This window comes from Bactrocera dorsalis, chromosome 2 (genome assembly GCF_023373825.1).
Source record: "Bactrocera dorsalis isolate Fly_Bdor chromosome 2, ASM2337382v1, whole genome shotgun sequence".
In the NCBI taxonomy this organism is placed as follows: Eukaryota; Metazoa; Arthropoda; class Insecta; order Diptera; family Tephritidae; genus Bactrocera; species Bactrocera dorsalis.
Genome location: NC_064304.1, coordinates 102,432,504 through 102,454,126, shown reverse-complemented (window position 1 = coordinate 102,454,126; position 21,623 = coordinate 102,432,504).

Sequence of the window (21,623 nt, the reverse complement as noted above, 5' to 3'; positions counted from 1 at the left end):
TTGATGTCAGAGTTCTGAGCCTGGCGTTAGTGTACATTTAGGCTGTGTGGGACCCGATAATGCTTTGGCCAAGTTCTGATATATAAGGGTATTCGAAATTAGAATTTATGCCAAAAATGTTAAGGGATTTTTTTTTTTTAACCGAGACTATAGTACTAATGTTATTGATATTTAGTATAGAAACTGATCAAATTTGACCCGAATTGACAAAAAAAAAATTAGCTGAAGATTGTATTGAATGACGGCTTGTCTATTATATGAGGTCACATGAGCATCAATATGGTTTTGAGCTAATCTTTCTTGCAGAGTAAACTTCGATAGGTTATACCACATCCATTCGACGTCCTAAAGTGACTTAAAATGTTCAGGATGTTGCCTTTGTCGCATAGTATCAAAGAAGAAAAGGAAATTTCCGAACTAGGGTCTATCAGAAAGCACTGTTTATGTTTATAAAACCACAAATTGATCTTAGATCGTGTCTACTCGGACATTAAGAAGGAAAACAAAAGCATACTTGGGAACCAGTTGGCCCATATTCTAGTCTTTGCAAAACTGATGAATCATATTATATATTAGAGATATATATGCCCTTTGGGCGATTTTGTCACCCTTTCCTGAAAATTTTAAAATATTGCTGAACTGTTTACCAAATAATCACTATTTATGTTTGAAAGTATGGTTGCACCTTAGTCACAGGGGTTTGAGCACACGCTAGGTAATGTTGGTTAAGTGAAATTCCAAACTTTAGTTTAAATGAAGTTGCAAAAGCGTAAAAAGCAAAGTCATGTTTGTGGATTAAACACACAGCACAGCAACATGCATACACATTTACCGTTGCAATGATGATTTGTGCAACCCAAATTGGATGTATGTACTTGTACATATATATAATCGGTTGTATATAGTATCAGCAGCTATTTCTCTGCATGTGTGTGTGATTATGTGTTGTTGCGTGAACAATAAGTAAAAATTTTCTTTTCCTCGCACATTGGAATTTTCAATTTATCCGAAAAATATCCGCTTACACACACACGCAAACAACAACGAACACAGCAAAATGTTTTGAGTGCTCTTATCGATTTCAATTTTTGCTAAATTGCTCTAAGCTACTACATACAGTTAAATTGTGAAAATTTCAAAACTCACGCTTGCAAGTTCTTACTGGAAATATATTTATATTATATTTTGTATAGCGAAGCACTTGGGAGAGGATTAAATGAAAAAGTCAAACTGATCGCTTAATCAAAATTGCATTAAAAATTTAAAATGTTAGTTGTGTTATCAGCCATGTTGATGCTACAAATGGACCAAAAGTGACTGATACCTACTATGGGCCAAAAATAGTAAGACTTTTTAATTTACATTTCGCGCGACAATCCATTTGATTGAAAACCGTGATCGGAGACATTTGGTTTCATTATGACGGCGCCACTTCACACACTTCGCATCAATCAATATATTTATTGAGAAAAGACTTCGGTGAACAGTAATTTCACGTTTTATGCCGGCCGATTAGCCATCAGGATCGTGTGATATCATTCTGTTAGACTTTTTCCTGTGGGAATGTGTAAAGTCTAAAATCACGCGCACAATCCCGCTCCGATTCAGGCTTTGGATCAAAACATCAGGCGTATCATTCGCCAGCTACCATTTCGAAATGCTCGAACGAGTCATCGAAAACTGGATCATATGAGACATAGACCCGGCAAACGTTTGAAAGAAATAATATTCAAAAAATAAATGCCAACGAATGTTCTTTCGAATGATAATAAACATTCACCATTAAATTTGAAATTTCTATTCTGTTTTCTTTAAAAAAAAGTGAGGAATCTTGAAATGGATCACAAAAAAACTATCATTCTCTGTAGCAATTTTTTCAACTTAACAAATATTATTCACATACTGAGGACAAAGCAACTGGCAACGACTTCTTTCTGTTCTCCCACCTCAAAGGAATGCTCACTGGAAAGAAATTCAGCGACAAGTATAGAAGAATTTTAAAAGTAGAATTATCAAATATAAGACAAATTATGATGGAAAAGAAAAATTGATGACAAAAACTGCTCGCTGATTTATTTTAAGCTTGTTTGCGAATCGAAGCATTACACTTTATGAGTTCAGCTGTGGTTTCATCGTCGAAGCGACTTGCCACAAAAGCATAAATTTGCATTATTTTATATTTAAATTTATTCATTGATTTTTCAATAATTGGATAAGCCTATATAGACATATGTATGTGCATATGTTTACACGCCACACTTATGTAAATAATATGCATACCTTTACTTATAAATTAGGGCGTGTGTTATTTCGATTGTTTGATTTTGCTTTTTTGCAAACGCACTCTAATGCTTCAGTTTCTTCACCAAAAAATTAACTAAAATATTAATTAAAATATACAGGCTCTTTATATACAATTAAATACAATTAAAGCCCTGCCAAAAAAAATTTCACTTCTCATATATTCAACATGGGATTAATTATAGTTTGCAATACATTTTTATCTCCATAGTAGGAATACCTACAACTCTCAGAAAGCGATTTTCTTATACAAAATTTTCCGTTCTACAAAAAAGGTTTTAATGATTTTTTTCATAGAACCACTCTTTTAAAAGTTATATGCAGTTAAACTTATGCATCATATGTACTGAGCATTCATAAAGGTGTCTTATAAATGCTGTGTTGCTCATACGTGCTGGTGTACTATATAGTATGAACATAACATTTAATGCATAAATTAAACTGTGTGTGACTTTCAAAGAAATGTCTTAATGAAAAAAAGTGCGATCTGAGCTCGGGAAAAAGAAGGAGGGGGCGTGGCTGAATATTTAAAAGTTAGGAATGGTTTATCTCGAAAATTTTTAAGTCGATGGACACAACTTCTCGTAAAGCCAGTTTGTACAAAATTCTTTGAAATAATGATTTTCTTCATTGAGTTATAAACGGTGATCCAAGCAGAGAGAATTTTTCAATAACCTTTTCTGACAGATCACGTGTGTGTCGTGTCAAGCTTTCGTATTATTCCAAGAAACGGAAAACGGTAATGGTAACGGTAACCCTAACCCTAATATGCATACCATATGTATGTAAATACCAATCTCGAATTATATTGAAATGATATTTTTTTTGTTGCAAGTTGTATGTATGTACATGCTAGAATTGACGCAGCTGTCATTAACTTCACTTCAATATCAATTAATGTCGATGACGAATAGCAAATAGCAAAAATACCGCAACGGAGCGAGCGCAGCAAGCGACGTATTGTGCTGTCGAAAAGCAATTCTGCACAAGTAAATTTATTTCGCTCCACTCTTTTTTGTTTTGTTGAGTATACAACGCGTGCAGAAGGCAACGCTACGCTGCCTCTTTAAAAGCAACAACAATGCTCACCACAATGACAAACAATTTAAGGATATATGCACATAAATAAGGTAAAAACCAATGGTGGCAGCATAAAACAGATCTATTAAACGCAAAAAGCAGCAACAGCAACAACAACAACGACACGCAACTGTGGTGACAATCAGCACACAGCCAGTTGTGCCGTGATTAGTGAAGCTTCCAACACACAACCAAATGCAAATACAAATACATTAACAAATAAAATACACACACACACACGGACATACACCGAAACAAATCTAATCTATTTGCGCAGCTTGAGTGTATTTGTCAGGCAACATTGCTCTGCAGAGCGACACGCCACAGCAGCCGCCGGCTCGTTTCAATTGATGCGCCGCCACCAAACCAAATGAGTCTACCGAAAATTTGTTTGTGCGATGGAGTAGTATTTGCATTCGTTGCTAGCCGCCAATCAACCGTTCAATTTGTCTGCTTTCTCGGTGGTCAAAATAACGGATGTCGCTGCACGTGTAATCGAATCTGTTGCCGTTGATATTGTTATACCCTGAGCAGAGTGCATTAAGTTTGACACACCGAGAAGTTAAGTTTGGAGACCTTATAGAATATGCCCTCAGGATGGGGTTGACAAATCGAGAAGACTACAGAAAATGTCTAGAGCAGAACTCCAGGGAAACAATATATTGACATCTGCAATCCTCACGGTATAATACTCTGGAGGAGGTATCGAATGTCAGGCCGCAGACTCTATTAAAATTCGCGTCAAGCGCAAGTGTCCCAAAGGATGACTACCTCTCTTGGACCAGCAACTGAACTCCATCTGGTATTGCAAAGAACCGAAACTAGTCTATGCGTGGCTTATTGGCCTACCAGATTAACCTAACCTAACTTAACGAAATCTGTTTAAAAATTTGGTATGAGTTATTACCTAAAGCAATATTGTAAACTCCGAAGAAATTGTACAGATTGTGTTACTATAGCATATAACTATAACCGAACGATCGGAAACAAGTTCCTGTAAGGAATCTTTTGGATCTGTGAAGGGTATTATAGCTTCGGTGCAACTAAAGTTAACTTTTTTTCTTACTTTCCAATTCTCTTCAACTTGAATCTCTTAACGTCGCCAACTGTTACCATTCCGCGAGTATTTTACTCTTCTTATTTAACGGAAACTTGAATTTTTAGGTGCTTTTTTCAATACCTCCGCTTAATTTATATGCAAACGAACACTTGCAGACGACAAATATTTATATAAAATATACCTGCTGAAAATTTAATAAGGCCAATAAAGTTTTTTTTTTGTTTTTGGTTGTAGGGGGCAGTTCAGCTTAAGCCATTCTTAATGGTGAGATATTTCCACTGACTGAAAGCATATGGCAAAAAAAACGACTTGGAAATTGTAGGGTGTTCAAAAACCAACCTATCAACTTGGCGAAAACAGAAGTTGCAAAGCAAAGTTTCATTCCTTTGATCATCCGGTTCAACACGAGAAAATAGTAAAGAAAATATATTAAGTGTTTTGCTTTGGACTAGAGCGTATAAAATACCGGAGACGCATCTACCATTAATGGTCGGAACGCTTCTTCGGTCTGTTGATAGAGTTTAGAACCAATGGCTCATTCTAGATAAGAAGTTCTCACGGAAACCCAACATCGAGGAAAAAGCAAGGAAGGCATCTGTTGCCGGGGAGCCATTGTCAAAATGTGGGACACTCCACAAAGGTAGTTCTTTGGCTCTATGACGAGTCTTCTACAGGCTTCTTTCGTTACTATTTGTGGTACACCGATCCGAAATACTTAGCCTTGCTAGAGAAGTTTGGCGACTGCTGCAAAATGCAGCCTCCTTCAATGTGAACACTATTTACTTCGCTGACTGTGCGCTTCAGATTAGTGAAAGGCTCGGTACTGGACCTCAGACCAAATCAACAAGCGCTGCTCAAACACCAGCAGCTGTGCAGCCGCACAGTCCTTTTGACGCAGGGTAAATCTAGGTCCAGGGGAGGTCCACCTTTCAATGGTTCTAAAAGTTCTAACTGGACACTGTTCGTTGCATCCGTTATTTGCAAGAAGATGAGGGAGAATCATCTCACCACTTTCTCCCCGAATGTGCTGCTTTTGCCAGATCTAGGCGCTATTCTATGCCCGTCTGTGCGTCTATATGAACGCGAACTGATCTCGCAGTCTTTGAGTTATAGAACTGGAATTTTGCACACATACTTTTCTCCTCAAAAAACTGCTGATTTGTCAAAACCGTTGATATCGGACCTTTATTTCATATAGGTGACACACAAATTGAACAATCGAAATGAAGTCCATGTATGGTTTTTTGTTTTGTATTAGGAACAGATAGTAATCTCAAAACGCTGAGCGGCGGCAAAGACTGGAGTTCTGAAAAACCAACGAATTAATAAAAATCGAGATACTTTAGAGGCTACATACAACTGTGTTGCTCTTGGGCAAAATAAATAGGAAGATTCTCATACGATTTAGGGATATTTTTGGTCTATTACTAATACTTGAAGTATTAAAAGCCTTCATGTTTCATACACAAACAGTTCTAAATACCTCAATATCTTATGCCAAAGCTTTCAGTAGTAAATTATTTGTACTTAAACTTCCTCTAACTAAACTCCCGAGCATTAAGGGATCACTAAATCGGTCAACATGTCACTTGAAAGGGCAGCTGTGTTTAATACCTTTCGATTACTTGATTGTCGCCTGCCAAAATTCAATTCCCACACACTTACACGAAAGTGTAGTCACCGCCTGCTGCTTAAGCCTCAAAAATACTTATGTGCACGTATAGTACGCTTAGCTCGCGACAGCCACGAAAGAGAATTATAAAGGAGATACCCAATGATGAAGCGATTTCGATTTGTACACACCCACACGATTAGACTTCCAGGTGGCACAACGGCATGCTCCCCGCTGATTTAAGTGGTCGCAATTGCGCTAAACGTATCGGTAAGCCTCAACCACTCAGGCAGATATATCTACATTTAAACTCCAGCACTTAAAACTACACACCACATTCCACACGCTGCTCACTGAAGTCACGTGGAGACTTTCAATTAGTCAATCCCATTGAATCAACTTGCATATTTACTTGCCACCACTAATCGCCACAATTTGTCAGCGTGGAGATTAGTTAATTAGTTGTGCTTACAATTAAGGTGACTAAAATCGCAAAACTCATTTCACATAAGCGCACAAACATCGAGTGTCGCACGATAATAGCGCGACAGGTGGTCGTATATTTGGCATACATAGGACCATCTTGAGTGTGTGGTTTTAAAAACAAGAAGACATTTCGAAGTTTTTTGATTTGTTTGCAGCAGTTTGTATAAAGCTCATGGAGTATTTTCAGTAAAGAACCGAAGGTTATTATAGAGTTTCCTGTTAGAAATTTATTTCTTGCATTACTTTTTTCGAATCATAGGTCGATCATCTCTTTCTGAAGATTTTGGGAAAACGAATTCTCCAAGGACTGCGGCGATCATCCCTCTTAATTTCAGAAGATTGGGAAGAGGCGTAAGCATCCCCTCCTACATATACTCGTATGTCTTCTTGTTACTTCCATCTGGATTGATGAATGAGTGTATGTAGTTTAATGCATGCGTGACAGAAACAAATAGTGTTTTGAAAATCAAGCTCTTCTGGGCGGTCAATATAGATCTAGTCACACTTTAACTCAAGATGTGTGAAAACTTCGTCTCCCATTTATATGAGCCCTCTAATCAAATCAGATTTTGTAATAAACGATCACACTTCGGTGCATCAAAGTCCGAGATCAATCCAGACTTTAACAAGGATGTATGGAAATTTCGTTTCTCATTCATTGGAGCTTTATGACCGAATTTGGTTGGCTGGTTCAAAAAGGTGGCGCAAGAGGTCCGGACCGCCTTTATTAACCCCACTGTGCTCCCTGGTGATAACAGAATTAAGAATAAAGCTTAATCAGCAATACAGTCTTATCCGGTAGGATGCTGCACATTCGTAAAGATAATGTTCCAGCGTCACTTCTTCCATCGCGGAAGCTCTGCATTCCGCCGAATCTACTTTTCCAATTTTGTAAAGGTGGGAAGTATAAGCTTTTTCCAAGTCATCCTTTTCATACCCTTCTATTCCTATATGACTGGATACTCAGACGATATTCATGACTTCACATAGGACTTAGTTTGGCGCTACAGATAGCCTTTGTTGCTGCTTGGCTATCTACTAGAAGTTTTATGAACTTGCTGGTTTGAGCAGAAGCACACTTGACGCCTTCTGTTATGCCAACAGTTCAGATGGAATTGTAGACATTTAGTTTGAAGTTGCCTAGATTACTACAGAGGAAGGCCGCTGCTGTTCCTGTTTCACCCTTTTATCCGTCGGTGAATATGCAGATCTTACCGTGGGAAATCCCGATTACAGAACCATTTGTCCATTCGTTTCCACTTGGGAATGAAAACGTTCGTCATGGACCTCCTTTGCTCGCTCGGATTCCCAATTTAGCTGGAAAGCCTCCAAACAGCCACGTTGCAGCTGTTCCATGAGATAAACGCAGCACTTTGTGATAATGCCATTCCCCACACGACACCACCATATGATAATATAGGGTGGATGACGGTTATGGAGTCGTAAGCCCATTTTGGGGAAATGGCTGTTCTGCAGGAGCTTTAGATTCGAATAGCTCTGGAAGCCTTACTCTCAATTTGTTCCTTCCAGCTCAATTTTTTATCTAGGATAACTCCGATATATTTGACAGCTCTCGAGAGTGCAATAGTCATATCCCTTAAAGAGCGGAGATTTGAGTTGTGCAATTTTTGTTCTTCTTGTGAGAAGATAAATTTCTGATTTCTCCGTATTGACAGTTAGGCCGTAACAATCCGCCCAGTTGGTCGGGATACGTGATTAAGATTCATCTCTGAACAAAAGACAGAGATGTCCACCGCATAGGAGACCTTAAAGTTCTCTGTGTCGAGTAGGAATGTTAATTCGCTGATACCGTTAGCCGATAGCAGTGTAGCCGTACTAGCGTTGTAGAATGCACCATTTACTTCAACGATGAATTCTCGACTAAATTAGTAAGAAAAGATCATAATACTTAAACATTTTGAAGCTCTACAATGGAACCCAATCCGTCAACCTTCAAAACCGACAGTTTACAATTATTTCACGAAAACCTTTCCATTCATATCAGCTGCCAGTAAAATTCATAAACTATTGGCGAGACTTGGATGCACCGCATGTCTCATAATCAACTCCACTTATAAGCAATCCAAATGCATCCGCAAGCTGAGACAGCCTTTTGACACTAACCTAATCCAACTTATCGTATTATTCCACTTTAATTGGTGTTTATATTTCCCCCAAATCGATTTTCCACTGACTTCTAAATCGAGCCATATTCCTTTCATTTCTTATTTCGCATCGTCGCCCATTTTCAATGTCCTTCACGCGCCAGCTGCACCAATGGCAATGTACTAAATGCACACACACACACCTATTCTATACAGGCTCCCAATAGCGTGCCACTGGGAGTGCGCCGAAGATTTGCTGATAAATTGATTTAAAAGCGGGTAAATGCGATTTTTATTTATTGCCATCGTGCCGCCGCAGACGCTACCAGCAACCAGCTACAAGCAGGCAACGAGCTTAAAGAGTGTTGAGCTGCATGGCGAGGGTCATGGCAAAACAGTAGTGGTGCCGCACAGTTTTTCAAGTAGACCATTCGTATTGATTTCCCTCGCTTAGTCTCAATCGGTGCTTGCTTTCTTTTCATTCTGTTAAGCTTCAACTTTCTCGCCTAAATTCTCACTCAGTGCTGGTGCGTCGCTGACAAGTTTTCAAGTTAAAGGCACAGCGACGTTAGCGCCACCAACGCTTCAAGTAGCGTCGACAGCAGCTACCACAACACCTTTTGCCACTCGACAAGCACTCTCAGCGCTGGTTTTACTCACGAGCTCACTTCAGCTCTTGCAGTGGCAAAGACATTATGGCAAGCAGCGGTGTTGACATGATTTGTGTTTGCTTTCATTCTCTTTTTTCGCTTTTTTTATTCGGCGTGTTCAAGGATGTATTTTCCGCCTTGCTATCGTTGCTGTTGTTGGGGTATGTATTTTCAATACTTTCACGGGCAATTAAATTGCATTTTACGGAGAAACCCGGTGAGTTAGTACATCTACCTACATAAAAGTTTGCTCTGGTGTGAGTGTGTTGGGATCAGCATTGACCCGTTTTAGCGGCATCATTAAATAACTGAGTTCATTTGCTTTTGCCATCGTTTTACTAGCCATGGTACAGGTGGGGCACCAACTAAAGAGAGTTATGTATGTAGAGCTAACATGCATATGAAGAAGTATATGGCGCTTCATTCGTTCCAAATATTTTTAAATCCAATTACAAAGTTGTTTAATAGTAGTTATTGATTTTTTTGTTTCCCTGTAGTCCAAAACTCATTTTGATTAAGAGCACTAAATTAAATATTCTGGGAAACTTTTGTGTCGATATGAGAAAAGCGTCTAGCTGCTATACCCTTTCTTATTCGATGGGAAATCAAAATTAACGAGCTCTTGTTTCGATGGCTTCTTGTTACTTCCATCAGGATGGATGAGTGAGTATAAGTAGTTCAATGTATCCATGACAGACACAAATAGTATTCTGAAAATCAAGGTCTTCTGAACGATCAATCTACAAGTAAATCTAGTCACACTTTAACTCAGGATGTGTGAAAATTTCGTCTCCCGCTCATGGAAGCTTTTAACGAGTCAGGTTTTGTAGGAAACGATCACAATTCGGTACATCAAGTTCCGAAGACAATCCAGATCCACACTTTAACTCATGATTTATGGAAATTTTGTCTCCCATTCATTGCAACTCTATGACTGAATTTGGTTGGTTGGTTCAAAAAGGAGACGCAAGAGCGCCGGACCTCATGCAACTGCCTTCAGTAAGCCCACTGTAGACCTGGTGGTAACAGAATTAAGCCTTATTCATCAATTCAGTCTTATCCGGCTAAAGGCTACGCATACGCAAAAATAATGTTCCAGCGTCTCTTCTATCTCCACGCATGATCTCCAATTTTGTAAAGTGGAAAGTACAAGCTTTGTAGTTTGTCCACCATCAACTCTACCAAAAAGGAACTTTGTGCTCTGCACTATGTTGGCAAAGTTTTTTTATAAACCATAAAACATTGTTCGACAGTTTTAGTTTTGTGATATTCTATTAATCATTTGTCGGCATCGATCAGATTGGACAACTATATCATATATCTCCCATATCACCGATTTTTCAGATTTTTTAAATTTCATCTTAAAAATCACACAAAACCGGTCTTAAATTGGTCGCTTAGGCAAAATTGTTCAGACTAATTCGCAGAACCCGCAGATCCGATTTTATAGAAAAAAAATCAGTCCGCTTTAATAGGCACTTCACACTACTGCCAGTACTTGAGTCTGTCAACGCCAAGCCATTATCTTAAATATACTCGCATTTAGCCGAAATAATCTTCGACTTCGTAAAAACTCCAACTTCCTTATTTTGGCAGCAGTAAAAGTACGTGTTTTTTATATTTATTTTTTAAATTAATGTTCACTCTTCAGCGAAATTATTTGCCTTACTAACAAAACTTGAGCCACTTGAGAATATTACGTCAACGCTTGTTACTGTTGTTGTTATCGTTGAGTGTTGTCATGTGGCGGACGTGGTGGTGGTGCTGTGTTTGCACTACACTAAACACCATTAAGCTGAAGTGGCTGGTACAGGTGGCACGCGGATATACCATGTACATATAACCCATATTAGGGTGTCACTTAAATGTGTAATGGAAATTTTTTATTTCTTTCAGATTATCTAAAATGCAACTGCTAAAGCATCTAGAAGTTATCACTTCAAATTTTGTAACGGTATTAAATTTTGGTTTCGATTGCCATAAGTTAATTTTATTAATTATTTATTAATTAAAAAAAATAAAATTAATTAGTTTTAAATAATTAATTAATTTTAATTTTAATAAATATTAAATAAATAATAATTAATTTTATATATTTAATTAAATTTTAATTAATTTTATTAATTAATTATTTTATTTAATTATTTTAAATTAAATTTTATTAATTAATTCATTCATTTAATTTTTTTAATTAAAAAAATATTTAAATTAAGTAAAAAAAAATAATTTAGATAATTATTTAATTATAAAAAAATTTTTTAATTATTATTTTTTAATTAATAAATAATTAATAAAATTATTTAATTTTTTTTTAATAAAAATAAAATCCATTACTTTTTAATTAATGAAACTAATTATTTTATTTTTTTATTTTTAAAATGGTAATTTAAAACTTGAGCCAAGCTTGACGCACCCTAACAGCCTTTCAACGTTTAGAAAATGTTTATGTGTAAAATTTCAACGCTGCGTTATCGTTTAATCATGTAAATAGTCAAATAGTAAATATTTCCAGCCGAGTTTTTAAAGATCACCCTAATATAACTTAAATTTCTGTCTACGTATACATACATCTATATGAGTTGTCAAATTCATTGTTATCCTCAAGTCTATTATGTTGCTTGCGCTCACATCCACAGCTCATCGCAATATATTTATTTCCCAACAACAACGTTGTTGTTATCGTATTATGCTTCATACATAATATTGGCAAGACGCAGCAACATAACAGCACTTCCGTCAAGTAGTTCCGGTATGAGTGGCGCACATAAAACTCAAACTTAACGCTGGGATTCTCAGCCTAACCTCTCCGCCACAACAAAGCATTTAAATCTCACAGTCTCACACCTAAAACTTTTTATTCCCTCCCTCTTTTCTTCCGTTGATTTTTTAAAGCCACACAAGTGCTGTCATTAAGCTGTTTATTGTTATTATTGTTGTGCGGGCATAAAGTGAAATTCTCCAAATTTAATCCTCCAAATTTAATCGTAATCGAAAGAGCGTAAATTATTTACGACATTTTTAAGGATTTTATTATCGTCGCGCACACCTAACACCCACCTAACACCCACCTAATGTCATTGTGACGGTGAGCGAGTGCCGAAACATCAGATGAAATCCTGTTGCTTCTGCAGGTTATTGTTAAGTAATCATCATGGTTCACATTTACGGTGGGTGTACTATGTATATGCTGCCTGCCTTGAATGTAAGCGTTCCGGTGCTTATTGATTTTGATGTGAAGAAGCATTTAAGAAATTTCGTACTTGAATTCACAGCACAGCACTTAAGGAATTGGCTGAACTCAATTCCATGCTAATATATATTTACAAAATTTTGTACAGCTACCCCTATCAAACCGTTTACCACCTTTAAATAACACACGAATCAATAGACTCTTCAATTCCATGACTTAAATTTAAGATTTAATGATTTCGAGCAACCTCATAGTCTAGAGGGTTGTGTTCTCAGCTATTACAATATTTAGTTGTGGTTTGGGTCTCGACTAAAAGTTTTTTACCCAAAAGCGTAAGCAGCGTAAAGCAAATATAGTTTAGATAAGCTTTTTCTTATTTCCTTAAAAATTATTTAGCCTAAAACTCATGTAAATCAAAACTCAAAAAATAACTATAAAAGATTTCAGAACAAAAAATAAAAATAGAGTTTGTTGTAAACGTCTATCTATCTAATTTTGGGCGCTTTGTGTGAAGCATTATCTCGAGCAATTATCTACGTCAAATTTCATGAAGATCACATTTCTTTCGATGAAAATTTCTTCCCAGCGGGCATTCTTTTGAGATCTGAGAACAGGGAATAGTCGCTGTGGGTCAGATCGGAAGAACAAAGTGGATGCGGAAGCAAATTCGAAGACAATTCGTTGACTTGATGAAACAGCACTTTCGACACTTTCATTTTTCGACGATTTCTTCATTCAGTGGTCCAACAATACTTTTTAATAGGCGCTGTTGATGGTGTTTTCCTTTTCAAGGAATTCAGTCAAAAATATTCCATGCAGATCCAAGAATACAGACGCCATGATCTTGCCAGCTGGCTGTCCACGCTTTGGAGCGGACTCATCATGTGCTGTTCACTCGGATGACTGTCGATTGAACTGATTGGATTAATTTAATTTCATTTTTCGCCCGTGATGAATATTTTAAGTTACTATAAGCAACACAAATATCGTTCTGAGTATGCATACCATGAAAAATGTCAAGCTTTACGATACAGTTTTGAATTGCCAGATTGCAACACTAGGGTTGGCAAATGCCGAAATATTAAAGGCACATACTCGTATGTATGTACGTATGTAGGCTGTTACACCGATAGTCAAAACAGCGATAGTCACAGCACCGGTCAGAACATCTTCGATGGCGGCGAGGTGAACATTGCTAAGATTGAGTTCCTCTTGGAGCCAGAAGTATCCCATAGCTATGTTTCGGTTTTTGACGAACGCTTGCCAAGCTCACCGGGTCTACATAGAAAATAATTCCAAATATCAAAATATTAATGGCAACCAACGTTTAATTTAAAGGAAAACCGTTAAATATGTCTCATTACCGTCTAAAATATATTGAGCAAGCTTTATCAAAAGAACAAGAACGCTCGCACTTCAAACAACAAATGGAGAGTCAGCGTTGTGAGCATTATAATGAGCGGCGAATTCAAGGAATCGAAAGGCTATTAATCGACGGCGTTTTATTGATTTTTATTTTAAGTCTAAAGCTGCCAACGAGTTCGCATAAAAATGAAATTAATATTATAAATCAGTTAAAGTTTTATTAACTAAATTTATACCACCAGCCAGTACCAGTTTTGCCAAATTTTTATTAGTTTCTGAGTTTACCGACTAGCACATACTTATTTTTTAATCATTAACTTTATCTTTGCCTTTCTTTTCCATGCTCTTAATTTCATAAAACAATCAAAAGTTAATGCATTTTTATACGGTTGCTGTCAGTACCAACTACTCGCTGACTATCCACCTCCTTTTCCATTCGAAACTTCACCACAGCCCATTCTTCAACATAAATAAATCCGTTAATGATATCGTCAGCACAGTAAATTCATTATTTACAAACTCAATACTGATAATTTTCTCACACATACACATACAGCAACAGCAGCAGCAGACTGACACACTCACATAAACCAGTTTTATCGTCTTTCATTTGCAATACTTCATTGTCTCCTGACAATTGCTTCACGTCGCTGCTTCGTGTCGGGCTCCGGTTCAAGCGCTTCACTTCATTTATGCTTTATACGAGCTCCGCTCCATTCATTTAATTATTCAATTAAACAACATTGGTAAAATTTTCAATTAATCAAAAATTGTAAAGCCGTTCCACAAAGAAAGAATAACATTGTGTTAATGAATATTTTTTTGCCTTTTGTTAGCATCCTTCATCTGTCTCGACAAACATTCATGAAATTGTTGTTCTTAATCACCATGCCTCTTATTGAAAGATGTCCTTTAAGTGAATTAAATAGGTGAGAATTAGGGTCTCAAATATTATTGTATGCAGTAGTTCAATAGTTTTTAGTATGAACACGGCAGCAATATCAATTAAAGCAGAGATTCTGACCTTTAAGCCGACACTTGGATTGTAGTCTAACCCTTGGATAGCCCAAATCGTTCAGCCACCCTAACTGAAATTGCCGTGGATTCCGTTTTCCGACGATCGAAGAGATGAAACAAAATTTGCTGAAGGAGCAGAAGGCCATCCCAAAAACTTCTCATGAAAAGTTTTTCGAGGACTTGAAAGTCGTTGGCGTTTCCATAAATTTATTAAGATGGTTAATATCAATCCCAACAACTTTACTAACTTCGCCAAAGATGAATATACCGGGATGGAGGGCCCAAGGCTCCTCAATAACTCCTTTACAGCAGTATAGGACGACCAACGTCTTCCTCATTTTACTTTTGATGTTTGACCTTCAATCTACGATAAATCCCAAGTACTTTATCTTGGCCAGCGTTAGCTAAATAGAGCTTCCAATCAAGGTGAGAATGAATCCAAAAGTAGCCTAGTTGGAACTTATTTCCTCAACTTTAGAGTTGAAATTCCATTTTGTAGTTAGTGTTTAATGTAAAACACCCAATAAACTCGATTTTGAGGTGAACCACAAACTTTTTATTAATTACCGTTATATATTTGTTTAACTTCATTTCTATGCAACATATTACAGTTGTCACAATACCTTCGTTGCATACCTGAAGGCGCAAAGCGAAATTAAAATTTAGTTCAAATTCTTGCTGTTATTGCAGAAATTACAACAAAACTTATTAAGTAAATAGGAAATTCAGACTATGCAAACAACGCACACATACTTATAGAAACTCACCCAACCATAAATAGTTGTATTATATTCCATACTCGTAGAGAGCATAGAATCATACGCAATTTGTATGCACACAGACAAACACACACACAGGCACACACATGCGCCGAGTGAGCGAGTGAACACATTTAATCACCAACTAAATCACAACAATAATTTGTTTGTTTTCTTCATTATTTGACCTCATCCAACGCAATTGCAATTGCATTTAAATGCCGAATGTTGAAATTTGGAAAATACTTGCAGCAATTGGCAAATGTAAATTTCCGGAATTTATTTTGATTGCTCGCTGTATGCCGGCCAGCATTTACTCGCTTGCCAAATTAACAACCAAATAAATATTTGTGGAAATGCTAACAACATATGTGTGCAGGTATGTATGTATGTATATGTGTGCGTACATTTTAATAAAATATATGTATAAAAACATTTAGCAGTAATTTACCGTTCACTTGAGTGTTCGTTCGATTTGCTGTCCATTTGCCTGTGTATTTGTTGTTTGTAGATAATTGAAATTATTTGTGCTGGAATCTAATGCCAAAAACAGCCATCGATTTGCTGCGGTTCAGTACGCACTAAATACTTGCAGCCACATACATACAAACATTTGTACGCTAAACAATTGGACTATGCGTTTGGACTAAATGTTTGCCTTTTTCACACTCACACTCACACCAAAAAACGCGCACACACATACCAACCAACGCACACTCTCACCAACACCAACAAACGCACACATATATACCATATATACTTACGTATATTGAATTGCCGAACTTCCAGCAGCGACGAATGTCAATGTGCTTGCAAAACTAAAAGGTGCATACACTGTGAGAAATTTAACATAAGTAGCCTAATATTATTACGTAGAGTTCTTAAGTTGTGTTTATCATATCTTTTTCTTCTAATTTTATAGTATTTCCATAACAAAATAGGAAAAGACGTCAGCTTCACATGCACCAAAACTGAAGGGTATGCACAAAAAAGCTGTTTTCATATAAGAACTTGGCTTTGATCGTTCAGTTTGTTTGTCCGCTATATGATATAGTGATCCGATCTAAATCAGATATTGTAGCGTTGCTTATAATAATACGAGTAATACATATTAAATTTCGTGAAGATATTTTCAAATGAAAAAGTTTTCCTCACCTTCACTTTATTACCATCGTTCAGTTTGTATGGCAACTATAAGGTATAGTAATCCGATCTGAACAATTTCTTTGAAGACTGCAGCATTGCCTTAAATAATAATTAGCGCCGAATTTCTTGTAGATATCTCTTCAATTTAAAAAGTTTCATTATAAGAATTCTATTCAGATCATTCAGTTTGTATGGCAGCTATATGTTGTAGTGGTCCAATCTGAACAGTTCCTTCGGAGCTTGTATATGCGCCTTAGGCAATAATCTGTGCCGAATTTCTTGACGATATCTCATTAAATCAATAAACTTTCCGTACAAAAACTGAGTTCCGATCGCTAAGTTTGCAGCTACACATATGTTGTAGTGGTCGTTCGATCATATCGGCTGTTCCGACAAATGAGGAGCTTCTTGGCGAGAAAAGGACGGATGAGGAACTAGGTCATGAGTCTTGATTCGCATAAGATCAAAATGCTATCATTAAAGTAATCGACGAGTCAAAGATTTCTTTCCTTTCCAGAGAGCAGCCGCAGTTTTGTCAATGATTTATTGATAGAGCCTCAGTTAGATTTTGAACACAGGGACTTTAACGTAGTATTCATTTTGTGTTAAAAAAGTTATGTGATAATATAAAAAATCCGAACTGCGAGGAAACTAGACAGTTTAAGGGAATTTAAGTGCTCTATGTCATTTCGAAATACTCGCGCCCTAAAAATGTTATAAAAATAAGAAAAAAAAGTATTCCGAACTTTACTCAAGTACTTTCACCGTGTACTGTACCTCACACAGAGCGCCGATTGTTGTCTCATGCAATTTACGAAAACCAATTCGAATTTGATTTTAATTAAGGTCAATGTGCAGACAATTTTCATTTAGTGGACGCACGAGGGGAACCCAAACTGACTGAAACGGTGTAAATAACAGTGCAACGCGATCAAACGCCAAATAGTAACTGTATATATTCGTATATACTATGGTATATTAAACGTTAAATAGAGCGACCAAATTAATAGTTGGTTTAGAACAGTGATTACACATACAAGGGTTGATAAACGAACAAAGGGTCGGGCACTTGTAGAAGATTTTATCTAGTATAACCACCTCGATTAACCCAACTCCTTGCTAGTTTTCGTGGTCAAAGTTTTATAGTTTTAGACAGCCAGTTGTGTTCGATTAGTGTCAGAAGGAAGTCCTCAAGAAGGACCAAAGAGGGGCGTCAACGGAAGATGACCTCACTTTAGGGGTTGGGAAAAGCGTCTAATTTTCAACGGAGACGAGGTTTAATAGTTGTCCCAAAACAATTGTTAGTCCGATTGATTCACTGATTGATCGAAATCGTGTTAACCGATGGAAACCATAAATATTCGTGATTTTGGTTATTTGTTAAAACAGTGGAGTTCAGTATTTCCACTCCTTTTATAATGTTGTTGACAGTCCTTGACCGGATAAAAAATCCAGGTCCGTTCCGGTTACGTAGACCTGACTGTCATGGGGACGAACGCTTTTTGTAGCAGTTAGATTAAGTTAGGCTCGGTTAAGAGATCGATCCTAACAGGGAACTCATTTGGACAGCTAAGAACGAGAATCCATTATAATAAAGACTCCTATGTACTAAATCATAAGCCAATTATAAATCGATAAAGCGCTTTGCGCCTCCCACAAATTGGTTGAGACGGGTTAAGTCTTCTGGTTTGACGAAGATAAGACTATCGAAATGTTTCAGCCTCAGTCGTGCAAAGGCTGGGCAATGGAGGTGAAAGCGCCTGGATGTTTCCAACTCATCCTTCTCCATACAACATTGACAACTAGCGCCCAACAAGATTTTTAGCCTTACCCTGTGGATGCCGATTGGACAGTGTTTAGTGAAAACCCCTACAATTTCAACTCTTTTTGTACATAACCGGTTTAGAGGCCCGAAGATGACTGAAGGTATATGTATATATTATAGACAATTTGGTTTCCCTAGATTTCAAAAGAGGTAAAGTGATCCCTAGCGATGGATAAAAAAAATACTATATATTTCCTCACACAAGTTCAATTTGCAACATGATCTCGAAATATTCCCGAAAAAATATATTGTAGGATTTTATGCTGCTGGTGGATGACTGAGGCAACTTTAGTTTTCGAAAAACTAGGTATATGTTGCTTAGGAAGATTAAGGAGAAAATGAAGAACATATTGTTATCTAGCAGTTAGCACTGCTTAGAATTGAGTACTTTTTCTCTTCGACCATTTACTAATACTACAAGGAGTTGGTAAACAACTTCGCTATGGCGAAGAACAGCGTCTGGTGATACACTTGTACCATGGACTGTATTAACATTTAAGGAGGCAAGATTTAACGAAGTGTTTAGGGCGTAAGGTCTAGTAAAACAATAGCAAGCTTAACACAACAGAGTACAATACAACCCTTCTCTCTCTCTCTCTCTCTCTACACAACAGTAGACTGGTAGTAAAATTTGATGTTGTAAAGTTTTCGCTATAAAAAGACTACGAGAATTTGATGGCGAAAATCAACATTTGTAGTACCGATGCTGGTAATTAACAAATTTTAGTGTTTATTGAATGGCATTTCAGTAATTACAAACAAAGTTAATGGTATTTGAGTGGATTATACAATACAAGTGAGTGTAAGAGCGACCGCAGCAGTAGTTGGTGAGCAGAGTTGTACGCAAAATACAAACTCCCACAAAATTTTGACATAACAAATAGCAAAGAGTGTAAAGTTTAGCCACGCGCGGAGTATACGAGTAGAGCCTGCTAGCTACAGCGGTTATGCAATAAAATCGTCAATCAACAGCAGATAATGATGGTGTCGTTTATTGTTATTGCCTTGACAATGACCGGAAAATTAATTAAATTGTAATGCAGCCTTCTAAGTTGTCGGCAATGAAGTAAACGCCTTTTGTAGCGGAAATTGATTAATGCCAACCATTCTTCAGAAACTTTTATTATATACTAAAAATTATAAAATCAAATTAACACGTTTTGAGGGGAATACTAAATAAATTCATGGAATTATTTTCAAAATTGAATAGATAAAGATAAAGATAAAGATAAAGATAAAGATAAAGATAAAGATAAAGATAAAGATAAAGATAAAGATAAAGATAAAGATAAAGATAAAGATAAAGATAAAGATAAAGATAAAGATAGAGATAAAGATAAAGATAAAGATAAAGATAAAGATAAACATAAAGATAAAGATAAAGATAAAGATAAAGATAAAGATAAAGATAAAGATAAAGATAAAGATAGAGATAGAGATAGAGATAGAGATAGAGATAGAGATAGAGATAGAGATAGAGATAGAGATAGAGATAGAGATAGAGATAGAGATAGAGATAGAGATAGAGATAGAGATAGAGATAAAGATAAAGATAAAGATAAAGATAAAGATAAAGATAAAGATAAAGATAGAGATAGAGAGAAAGATAGAGACAGAAAATAGAGGGACCTAGCTGGCTTGTTAACTTTATTTGACACTATTTGAAGATGATGTCACCAAATCGGACTACTTCACTTGGTCTCTGGTTCAGTATATTTGTATATACAGACACCTCAATGAGAAACCAAAATGTACACAGTGAACACTTAGTCATATAACGCCATATTATATTATCGCATTACACCACGCTCTCTTTCGATAACTTCGTATTCCCGTCCCACTTAAAATGTTTAACGCCATTACACTTTACTTTCTCGCCGTCGTTTCAACAGCCGGCCTATTTGTTGTTGCTGATTTATTTATTGCAATTGAAAATCTGAATTCTAAACGAATTCTCTACACTTACATACTTGTAGAAAAAAGAACAGAACTTTTAACTAACTCGAATACGCGCTGTTGTTTGAACAAGTTTACTTAATTCCAGCATTGTATGTAGTAAACATTCCAGCCGTGTTCCACATGAACGAATAAACACTATGTGCGAAAAGTAATGAAACTTCTCTAACAGCAAATCGTATACCAAAAACAAATACTTAGTAAAATTTACTGTAATACTCACAGTTAAACGAAAATCTAATAAAACAAAAGAAGTACAAGCAAAAATTAGAAGCGCAAAAAAAAACATATATTATGCAACAGTAACACACTAAAAACGTATTATATAGTGAAAGGCTGTAGACCTAGACGTCTGTTTGCGACGCCACAGGCACTTCCGGTCCGACTTTCTTGGACTGTGATTCCCTTGTGCCGTTGTGTTATCTTTTTCACTTCGTCTTTCACTTACTTTCTATTCGTTTCGTATTTACCCTACTAATGCAGTGAGTGCGAGCTACTTTTGAAGCAGCAGTGCATACACACAGGCGCATTGCAAGCATAAATAAACACAGCGTGTTCTTTTACAACACTTTTGACGCGCAAAGAATGAAAGAATGTTTGCAGTATGCTGTTTTTATTTACTTGGGTGTGTTGTACCCACTGTTGTGCTGTTCGTTTTGTTGGCATGCCGTTGGCTAACCAACGTAAATAAATAATTAAAAATGGAAACAACAAAAAAAATAATACAAAATTTGCAAACGCGCAGCTTTGAGCGCCTGGAAAATGAGCACATGAGCAAAGCGCTGTGAAAGTGGCGAAAATTATAATTAATATTTTTTTATGGCGAGATATTTTGAGTGAACTAAATATTAGCGTGGCGAAAAAATTGTATCTTATTACAGTGCTGCACATTATGTTTCGGAGCATTGCAAATTAAACTTACATTTGTATCCACTGCAAGTTTAACGCCTCGTTATATCAAAATTATACATATAAAGCTGAATTTGAACTATGAGTCAATCTTTTTCGATCCGATAGAATAGCCTAAACTAGTTCAAGGCATGTGAGGCACGTTCAATATGGCGAAATAACA